General features: G+C 37.5%; 1 pseudogene; it reads right to left on the reverse strand.

The window, feature by feature from the left end:
- Window positions 1-755: 755 nt before the first annotated feature.
- LOC100015429 (RNA-binding protein with serine-rich domain 1-like) lies at window positions 756-1817 on the reverse strand (annotated as a pseudogene).
- Between the last annotated feature and the right edge of the window lie 7545 nt (window positions 1818-9362).

A 9362-nucleotide genomic window follows, 5' to 3' on the forward strand; every position in this document is an offset into this window, starting at 1 on the left:
CAGCACCCAGGAGCTGACCTACAACTTGCTTACCAATTTCTGAGACAGGAGGGTATGTGTGTGTATAGAGAACCATTTACAGCAAGGAATAAAGGAGTGAAATGAAACATCTGTGCTCCTGCCTTCCCAGGGTCTTCTGACCCTCAAAATTAGAGGAAAAAAAATCAAAGGAGCAGACTATCTGTTGGTCTAGCTTTAGCAGGAGATTAAAGTGGACATGCATGAGTTCATATCCTCTTTTCTGAAAGAATCAACCTGGTCAACAAGCAAGCATCAAGTCTTCATATTTGTCAAAAATTTCCTGAGAGAAAAAGAAAAAAAATAAAACACGGCCACTTTGGGTTGGGCAGGGCTTCAGCATCTTGAGCTTTTCTTTGCTTGAACTGGCCCTGATGGTTTCCTGTTTTTCTCAGAAGTTGATAACAGATGAGTTTTCTGTTTGGGCCAGGAAAAAAAAAAAGATGGCCTTAATATGGCTGCAATTCTGAACCCACAGTATTCCTGTGAGCCAAAATCATTCCTGAGAAATGAATCAAATTTTCTTTCTTCTCCCTTTCAAGGACAAGGAGGCATTCAGTGCATTACACTTTTGCTAGCCAGTGCTTGGTTCCCATTTTTCTCTCCCCCATGTTCAGCACCAATATTGCTTGTGTTCAATCCTATTTAACTTACAAAGTAAGAACAGCTGCTGTGCTTTATTGGGAAGAATTGGAGCCCAAGCCACTGTGGTGGCATAGGCTAACAGGGGAGTGGGATCATGGGCAAACAGAAGATCTACGTCTAGGAGAGCAGTACCTTCTCCTCATGCGTGGTGGTGGCACCATCCCCCTAGGTGGGCTAAATCTCCTGGGTGGGGGCCAACAGTAGTTGTTATCTCTTGACCATCAATCTGTTCTCCATCCATGAAGCCTTTTCAGCTTCATCTGGATTTTCAAACTCCACATATGCATAGCCTTTGGATAGGTGAGGGTGCATCCTTTCTGCAGGCATATCAATCATTTTAATTTCCCATAAGTGGAAAATATTTCTATGATGTGATCCTTTGTTACATTGCTAGTGAGCCTTCCAATGTGTACTTTGGTGGGTTTTGGTGAAGGATTTTGTCTCTTTCATTCCTTTTCATCTTTTGTTAGATGGTTTTGATTTGGAGCGGGACCGCCTCCTATTGTCAAGTCTTTGTTGAGAGGGACTTGGAGACTCATAGGAACTGCTGGAGGTGGAACTTCGGGAGGTGCTAGAGCTTCCAGAATGGTGGAAGAAGAGCTGGACCCACTGTTGGTACTAGAGCTAGAGCTCTAGAGCTAGAGCTAGAGGTGGAACTGGATTAAGACCTGGAAATACTGCTGCCACTGAAGCCACTGCATCTCTTGGGTGCTTTGTTTCTTCACTTGACTCTTTGGGGTCCCCCTTTATCTTTAGACCGGTCCTTTGACTTGTTATGAGTTCTATCTTTATGTTTAGTTGGAGAGGGAGCCCAAGTGCCGGACTTTTTATTTTCTTTGACTCCTAGCAAGCTCTTCTTTTTCATTCCTAATAAGTCTATTCTCTCTTTCTGAAGTGGTTCAAAGCAGCATCTTCCCTGCTCCTCTACCTCAGCAGCCCATTCCTCCTCTGTACTCTCTCTCTCAGGTTTCTTCTAATTGTATCATTTATTCTCAAGTGAATCATCAGAAATGGACAAGAGTTAGTGGTCTCATGAGTATGGACAGGTGTTCTACCATATTTCAGATATATGTTCCCCAAAGACATGTTTCCAAGTCAATTATGTCTACAAATCACTCTACATGACTATTTCCACCTGAGAATCCTACCTCCATGATCGAAGTAATCTGCCACTACCACTATAATGCATGTCCTTTTCTTTGGGATGGGGGAGTAATCCACATTTGGAGCCTCCTTAGTACTTTATTGGAAATGATTTACTGGTATTCATAGCTGTGCTCTTTGTGGTGGCAAAATTTTGGAAAATGAAGGGATGCCCCTCAATTGGGGAATGGCTGAACAAATTGTGGTATATGATAGTGATGGAATACTAATGTGCTGAAAGGAATGAAAGCTATAAGTGACAACATTTGTATAACCCAGTGGAAGTGCTTATTGAATCTAGGAGAGGGGAAGGAAGAGGAGAGGGAAAGAAAATGAATTATGTAAATAAGGAAAACATATTTTTAAAAAATAAAATTATTTTTTGGGACTTCTAAACAAAAGGGCTCTATGAACAGTTAGGCTGCTTAGGTGCCATCTTTCTATTCCAGCAAAAACCTACAATTCACATCAGAACAAATAACAATCCAGAAATGCAATGAGAAACTACAAATAAGGGACTTTTTTAAAAGAGACTTTACCTTCTGTCTTGGAGTCAATATTGTGTATTGACTGGGAAGTGTCGGAGGACAGATTTGAACCTAGGACCTCCCATCTCTAGGCCTGGCTCTCAATCCACTGAGCTACCCAGCTGCCCCCAAATAAGGGACTTCTTAAAAATGACTTAAAAATCAGTCAGAAGCCCATGGGCAATATGACAGGGGCCACCAGCAAAGTTAGTGCTAAACCAGACTAATCAGTCAGTAGCTTCCCATTTCAAATAGAGGCAGGCTAGAGGGATATGTAACTTGAAGAGTTCTCTATCCAGAGGAAGTTAGAGCAGAGGACTCAACTGAGAAAGTCCCAGAATGGTCATAAATCACTGGGGTGATGAGAACTGCATGGATTGGTAGCCAGGATTGGCAGTGGGCAGCATAGTGATGTGACAGCACTAAGAATGAGATAGCCAAAAGTGTCCAAGTACTCTGCATTTCCTATCACTCTGAGCTGAGATGCCATAGAGGGCATGAAGAACCTCAGAGATCCAAGTGGGGAGTTAACTTAGAGAGATGGAGATTAGTGCAGGAACCTAGGCAACCCAGGGCAAGACAAAGTAAGGCTGACTATCATACAAAAAATTGAAGCAGAGAATAAAATCCTGCACCTAGTACAAATAGCTAATTATGGAACTAAAATTGGAGAGATGAATAGACCAAGGAAAATAATCATATAAAATTATTGTTAATTTAGATTCATCCAAAAATATAGCCCAGAAGGAGAAAGTAACTCCATCATAACTATAAGCAGAGATTCAAAGGAAAAAATGTTTTCCCATAAAGATTATGTGGAAATCTAGAAGGAATGAAGCAAGAAATAAAAAATCAATAAAAAGAGCTTGAAGAAAGAATGGGAAGGATTATGTAGTAGCTTAGAAGAAAAAAACAGTAATCCTTACTCAAGTAATAGAATCCCTGAAAACTACAATAGATTAAACAGAAAGCAATGATTCCAGGAAGTTAGTAAGAAATATTAGACAAAAATCAAAAGATTCAAAAGTAGAAGAAAGTGTAAACTATGTGATTTAAAAAAAAAAACATCTTGGAAACAAGGTCAAGGAAAGATCATTTAGGATTCTCTGGACTCTGTAAAAGCCATGAATTTTTTAAAAGTCTAGACATTATTTCAAGAAATTATAAATGAAAACTGTTCATTTTTTTTTTGGAAGCAGAGAACAAAGTAAAGATAGAATCAACAATCACTTCCTGAAAGAGACCCTTAAATGAAAAACCCATGGTCATCCTAGTCAAAATTCAGAGCTTCCAGATCAAAGAAAAAATAAAACAAGCATATTGAGCCTTAAGAAATAACAAACGGGGCAGCTGGGTAGTTCAGTGGATTGAGAACCAGGGCTAGAGATGGGAGGTCCTAGGTTCAAAGCTGGACTCAGATACTTCCCAGGTGTGTGACCCTGGGCAAGTCATTTGACCCCTATTGCCTATCCCTTAGCACTCTTCTGCCTTGGAACCAATACACAGTATTGATTCCAAGATGGAAGATAAGGGTTATAAAAAAAGAAACAACAAACAAGATAATCACAAAAAAGCCTGGAAAGACATAGGCAGTGATGCAAAGCGAGCAGAACTAGAAAAAAGTTGTACACAATAATGATAATATATGATGATCAACTGTACATAACTTAGCTAGTATCAATAAGGCAAAGAACCTGGAAAACTCTTAAGAGTCTCAGGATAAAAAAAAAAGATATCTACTGCTATGGAAAGAACTGAAGGAGTCTGAATGCAAATTGAAATATATCATTTTTTATTTCCTTTATGAATTTTTCTCTGGTGTAAGTAATATGTATCTTCTTTTAGAACATGATGAACATGGGAAAATGTATTATATGATAATATATGTACAATCTATATCACATTACCTGCCTTCCTGGGAAGGGGAAAGAGTTGACAGAGAACATGAATTACAAAATATCAGAAAAGGAGTATTAAAAATTGAATTGCCTATAATTGGGGGGGGATTTAAATTTATTATAATAAAAAAAATTCAGCAATCGGCCCAAAAGAGAGAAGTCAAATTTGAAGGGATTACAGTTAGTATTACACAAGAACTGAAAGCTTCTACTATGAATGAGAAGAGATTTTGAAATATAGTATCCTAAAAGACAGAAGAGAAAGGCTTATAATCAGGAATAATTTATCTTGCAAAACTGTGTATTTATACAAGGTAAAATGGAGTATATTACATTATGCCTTATTAAAAGCTTTTTTCTCCTGGATTCCTTTCTTAATTTTCTCTTCCATTCTACCTATAAACCTTTCATCCTTGATAAACTGGAAAGCAAAGAAGTATTTAACATATTCTTTCATTTTTCTCCATTAGGGAACTCAGGTTGCATTTGCAGCACATTATTATTGTCATCCTTAAGTATAAAGACAAGACATATCTTCAGGACTCTAGTTGAGGTTGCTTAATATCCAGATATCTTGACTGTCCAAGTCAACTTCAGTCTTTTTTTTTTAAGCTTTCCTTCTGGAGAAATTACCTTATAAACTCTTATAGCAACTGTCTTTTTAGTTATATTTTTTGGTGAATTATTCCTGAAATGTACTATCATTACACATGACTATTATGGACTATTAGTAATTGAAAAGGGAGATACTAATACACTGTTGGTAAAACTGTGAACTGTTCCTACCATTTTGGAGAACAATCTGGAATTTTGCTCAAACAGTTATTAAATTATATACCTTTGGACCCAGCAGTGCTACTATTAAGACTATTTCCCAAGTGATCAGAGAATAAAGGAAGCAACCTACAAGTTCTAAATAATTTATTGCTGCCTTCTTTGTGGTAGCAATGAACTGGAAATTGAGGGGATATCATTCAATGAAGGAATCGTTAAACAAGCTGTGGCATATGATTGTGATGGAATACAATGGCTTAGTAAGAATTGACAAACAAATTAATTAGAAAAAAATAAGCAAACATGGAAATACCTGCATGAAATTATGAAGACTGAACAAGCAGAATCAAGGGAATCTTGTATAGAGCAATAGCAAAGAGTAACTGAATATCTATCTCCAGAGAAAGAGAATGAATACCATGGTTTTATATATATATATATAGTCAAATGATGCTTTCTCTAGTGTAGGATGGGGAGGGAAGGAGACATCTCAGAATTTTAATATAGCAAAAGTAAATAAAAATTTAAAAGGACAAGATATCAACCACGTCTCTATCAAGAACCAGGTGGCATAGTGTATAGAGAGTTGGATTTGGAGAAAGGAAGAAGAGTTAAAATCTTACCTCAGACATTACCTGTGCAACCTTAATAAAGTCACTGAATCTCTGTTTCAGATTTATAGCTAGAAGGGACTTCAGAGGCCAGTGAGTTTAAATCATTTTCTCCCCTCATTTTACACATGAAGAAATTGATATTTCATTGCTCAGTCTCTGTCTGTTTCTCCATCTCTTTCAAACCACTTCAAAGAAGCAACCAAAGCACATGATAAATTTTGGTTTTGGCAATGCCAATACTTCAGAATACTTTCAGAAAACTTTCAGAAATGCCTTGCTCAATTGTTTTCTTACATGTTTTTATTCTGAAGTTAGTGATATTTTCAAGAACTTCCATTGACCCTCTATTATCCTGTCACAGTTGTCCTGTTTATAGTTTTCCACTGAACACATGAATCTTTTGCTTCCCAGCAAATGTCTCTTTATGGGAAATCATCAGACCCAGTAACAATTTATCAGAGCTTCATTAGATTTGACCTTAGAATGAGCTGCCAGGGATTCTTTCATCTTCCACAATGACCTCTTCTCATCTCTACAAAGAGCAGGTAAAAGCCAATACCATTCCTATGGAGAAGAAAAGATGTGCACAAAATTTAGAGCACTGTGATGGAATGGAAAAAATTATTGAGTGAATTCCCTCTCTCCCCCACTAACTAGTTGTGTGACCCGGTATGACTCTGAATTCATCTCTCTGAATCTTATTTTCTTCGTCTGTAAAGCAAGTGGGTTGGTCTAGATCTATGGTAGTGAACTTATGGCATGCATGCCAGAGGGGGCACTCAGAGCCCTCTTTATGGGCATGTGCACTGTTGCCCCAGAACAGAGTTCACCTGAGTTCCTTACTAGAAAGCCAGAGGGATGTGGGACCAGGCCACTTCCCTCCCCTGCTTCTGAAGACATTTCTCACATCACCTTCCCCTCTAAAAGTTTCACCATCACTGGTCTAGACTTTCTTTTAGCTCTCTACTTCCTCTAATAATCTATGTTTTTATTCATGCTAAGTCTATTCTTAACAAATACATATAGAAAAGTGACATTCCTATAAGATTTTGCTGTCTAGTGTGTAAGATTTAAATTAATATCAATAACTCCAAGTATTATACTTTATAAAATTTCTTAATAATCACTTGAAGTAGAAAGAAAATAAACTAAAAGAAATACAAGTTCAAAACTAATTATCTAACAAAAAGTAAACCCTCATATATAGATTCTCCTGACTAGCATAAAGCCTGCTTTCCCAGTGCAATCAGGGGAGAAGAGAGCGAGGGGTGGAGCTGTGCAAAACTTATATCCTCCCTACATTAGCACATAATGTGAGAAGGATCATGGGAAGCTGGGAAAGAGAGTTCTGGGGTTCAGATCCTAATTACACAAGTGTAAAGATGATTCAATTCACATGTTACATGGATGGATAAGGGATCTGGGACCTGACCCACCCTGTCTCCAAGAAGAGGCTGATATTTCCATCTTTGTGAGAAACAGGAGGAGGGTCATGACAGAGTGCTTTTTCCTTTCCTTGCCAGTCCCCAAGTGGGCAATTGAGTCAGAATTATCTATCTATTATACCTCAAAAGGGGAGATGATACATTGAGGGTGTTAAATTTAATTGTGGTTGTTATTCTGAATATTTATATAGGTGGTCACCAGGGATTTAATTTCTAAATCACAAAATGAATTATTAAAGTAAATGGAATTTATGGTAGCTTATTTAAGGAAGAGAGAAAAGGAGAGGGAGGGAGGGAGGGAGGGAGGGAGGGAGAGAGAGAGAGAGAGAGAGAGAGAGAGAGAGAGAGAGAGAGAGAGAGAGAGAGAGAGAGAGAGAGAGAGAGAGAGAAAATGCTCCGGCTTCCACTGATACTAGTTAGAAATTCTAAGCCCCAGCCAGGGAAAAGGAGTCTCAAGACTGGAGGCTTCTTGCCTTCAGAAAGGTGGGGTCATTAAGTCAGCCTTTCACTTACCAATGGTGACCGTCTAAAAAGAAAGCTGTTTGAGGTCTCCTGCATGAGTTCCTCCAGGGTTGAGTTCCTCTTCCAGTCTTTCTTCAAGTGTTTCTTCTCCAGTCTTTATTACAAGTCAGAGTTCTTCCATCCAACTTGAATCTTGAATCAAATTAAATTAAATCTCTTTCTTCTGGCCTCTGGTCCTCTTTTTAAAGATCTTTTTCTCTTGTGTCACCTCCCCTAAATTTCATGTCTACCAATCACAGCAGATGCTCTACTCTAAGACTGCCCAAAAAGCAATTAGTCAATTCTGATTCATTACCCACTATTGCACACGTGAGTCACAGAACTCCCACCTCATGATTAAGTGGGAGATTTATACCCTTGGTGATCAGATCTAATATGGGCAGATCTTCCCACTCAACTTCAAGTACTGTGCTTACATTTCTGGGGATTAAATCAACAAATAGACAGAGGATTACAATTCAATCTTCACAATCAAGGAAGAACTAAGTACCTTTCTTGTTACAATCAGGGGAGAGCTAAATTCAATCTTCACAACCCCCCCTGATGATCATTGGGAGACTAGTCTCCCCATTGATCATTTAACAGAATCATCTTGTAGTCCTAAAACCTTCTAAGTACAGATTTATACAATATTTCAATTTTTAAGAGGAAATTACAATAGTTAGGGATAAAGAGAAAAGAGAAAAAGTAAAACCAATGTTTTGCTAGGGGCATTGACAAAAAGCCAAATTAGGGGGCAGTCCCCTTTAGCATAAAAGTGTACATTTACAATAAAAGTTCAATCCCCTTTTGTTCAATCGATTGCACCCAAAAGTTCATTCTGGATCTTCTTGATGCAGTATAGGTTTCTACAAGCATCTTTTTTCAAAGAGTTCATTCTTCTGGGTTCAAAGTGTTAGCAAATTTATTTTTTTGAAATTCTTCTCAAACAAAATTTAAATCTTGGATTTTTTAAAAATAAAAATATAATACAATCCCCCCTGAAGGTTTATCAATACCCAGGTCAACTCAAAGTGGTTGAGTTATGAGTGTATGAGTCAATTAAAAGAAAGAAACAAACCAAAAACATAAAAGAAAACTAGAGGAAAAAAAATTAAGCTTTTGAGTGAAATAAAAAGGCCAAAATCAGAATCAAAATATCAAAAACTATGTATATAAGATATTTGAAAAATAAAAAATAAGTTCATATCAGGCTCTTGTTATTAGGGTCCAATTAAAGTAAATTTTATCCCACAAGTCTGTAGGACAGAATACAGTAATATTTCTCTTACCCATTTGCAGTCAAGACTATAGAAAGTTGCCATATTATAAGAGAAAAAGGACTAGATTTTTGTGTAAAAAGGGAAGTGTCATTCCTTAGTCTGATGTTTTGTCATTTCTCAGGGATAGGGGAGCCAGACTATCCAATTGTTACGTACTTTCATAGAAAGTACTTTACAAGGAGTGGAGTTCAAACAGTCCTGTGTCTTAATCTCAAGTCTCATAGTAGGCTCAAGTCATTTCATATTGGCATAGAAATTCATCAATTCTGCATGGATTGGTTTCCTTTTCACCTGTGTGCTCTTTTGGCACTTTTTAGGTTAAATCTGTGCTTCTATGGCACTACACAGATAAAGTCTGTGCTCCTTTTTTGATTCCATTTTCTAGAATCAGACACAATCATTAATCATAGTCCCATAATATTTATCAATAAATGGCAGGTTTCCATAGTCTAAAACTTTTCAGATATACATTTTTATGCTAAGCAAATGGATATCTTAGCTCATTTCAAAAATC

This window comes from Monodelphis domestica, chromosome 4 (assembly GCF_027887165.1).
Source record: "Monodelphis domestica isolate mMonDom1 chromosome 4, mMonDom1.pri, whole genome shotgun sequence".
In the NCBI taxonomy this organism is placed as follows: Eukaryota; Metazoa; Chordata; class Mammalia; order Didelphimorphia; family Didelphidae; genus Monodelphis; species Monodelphis domestica.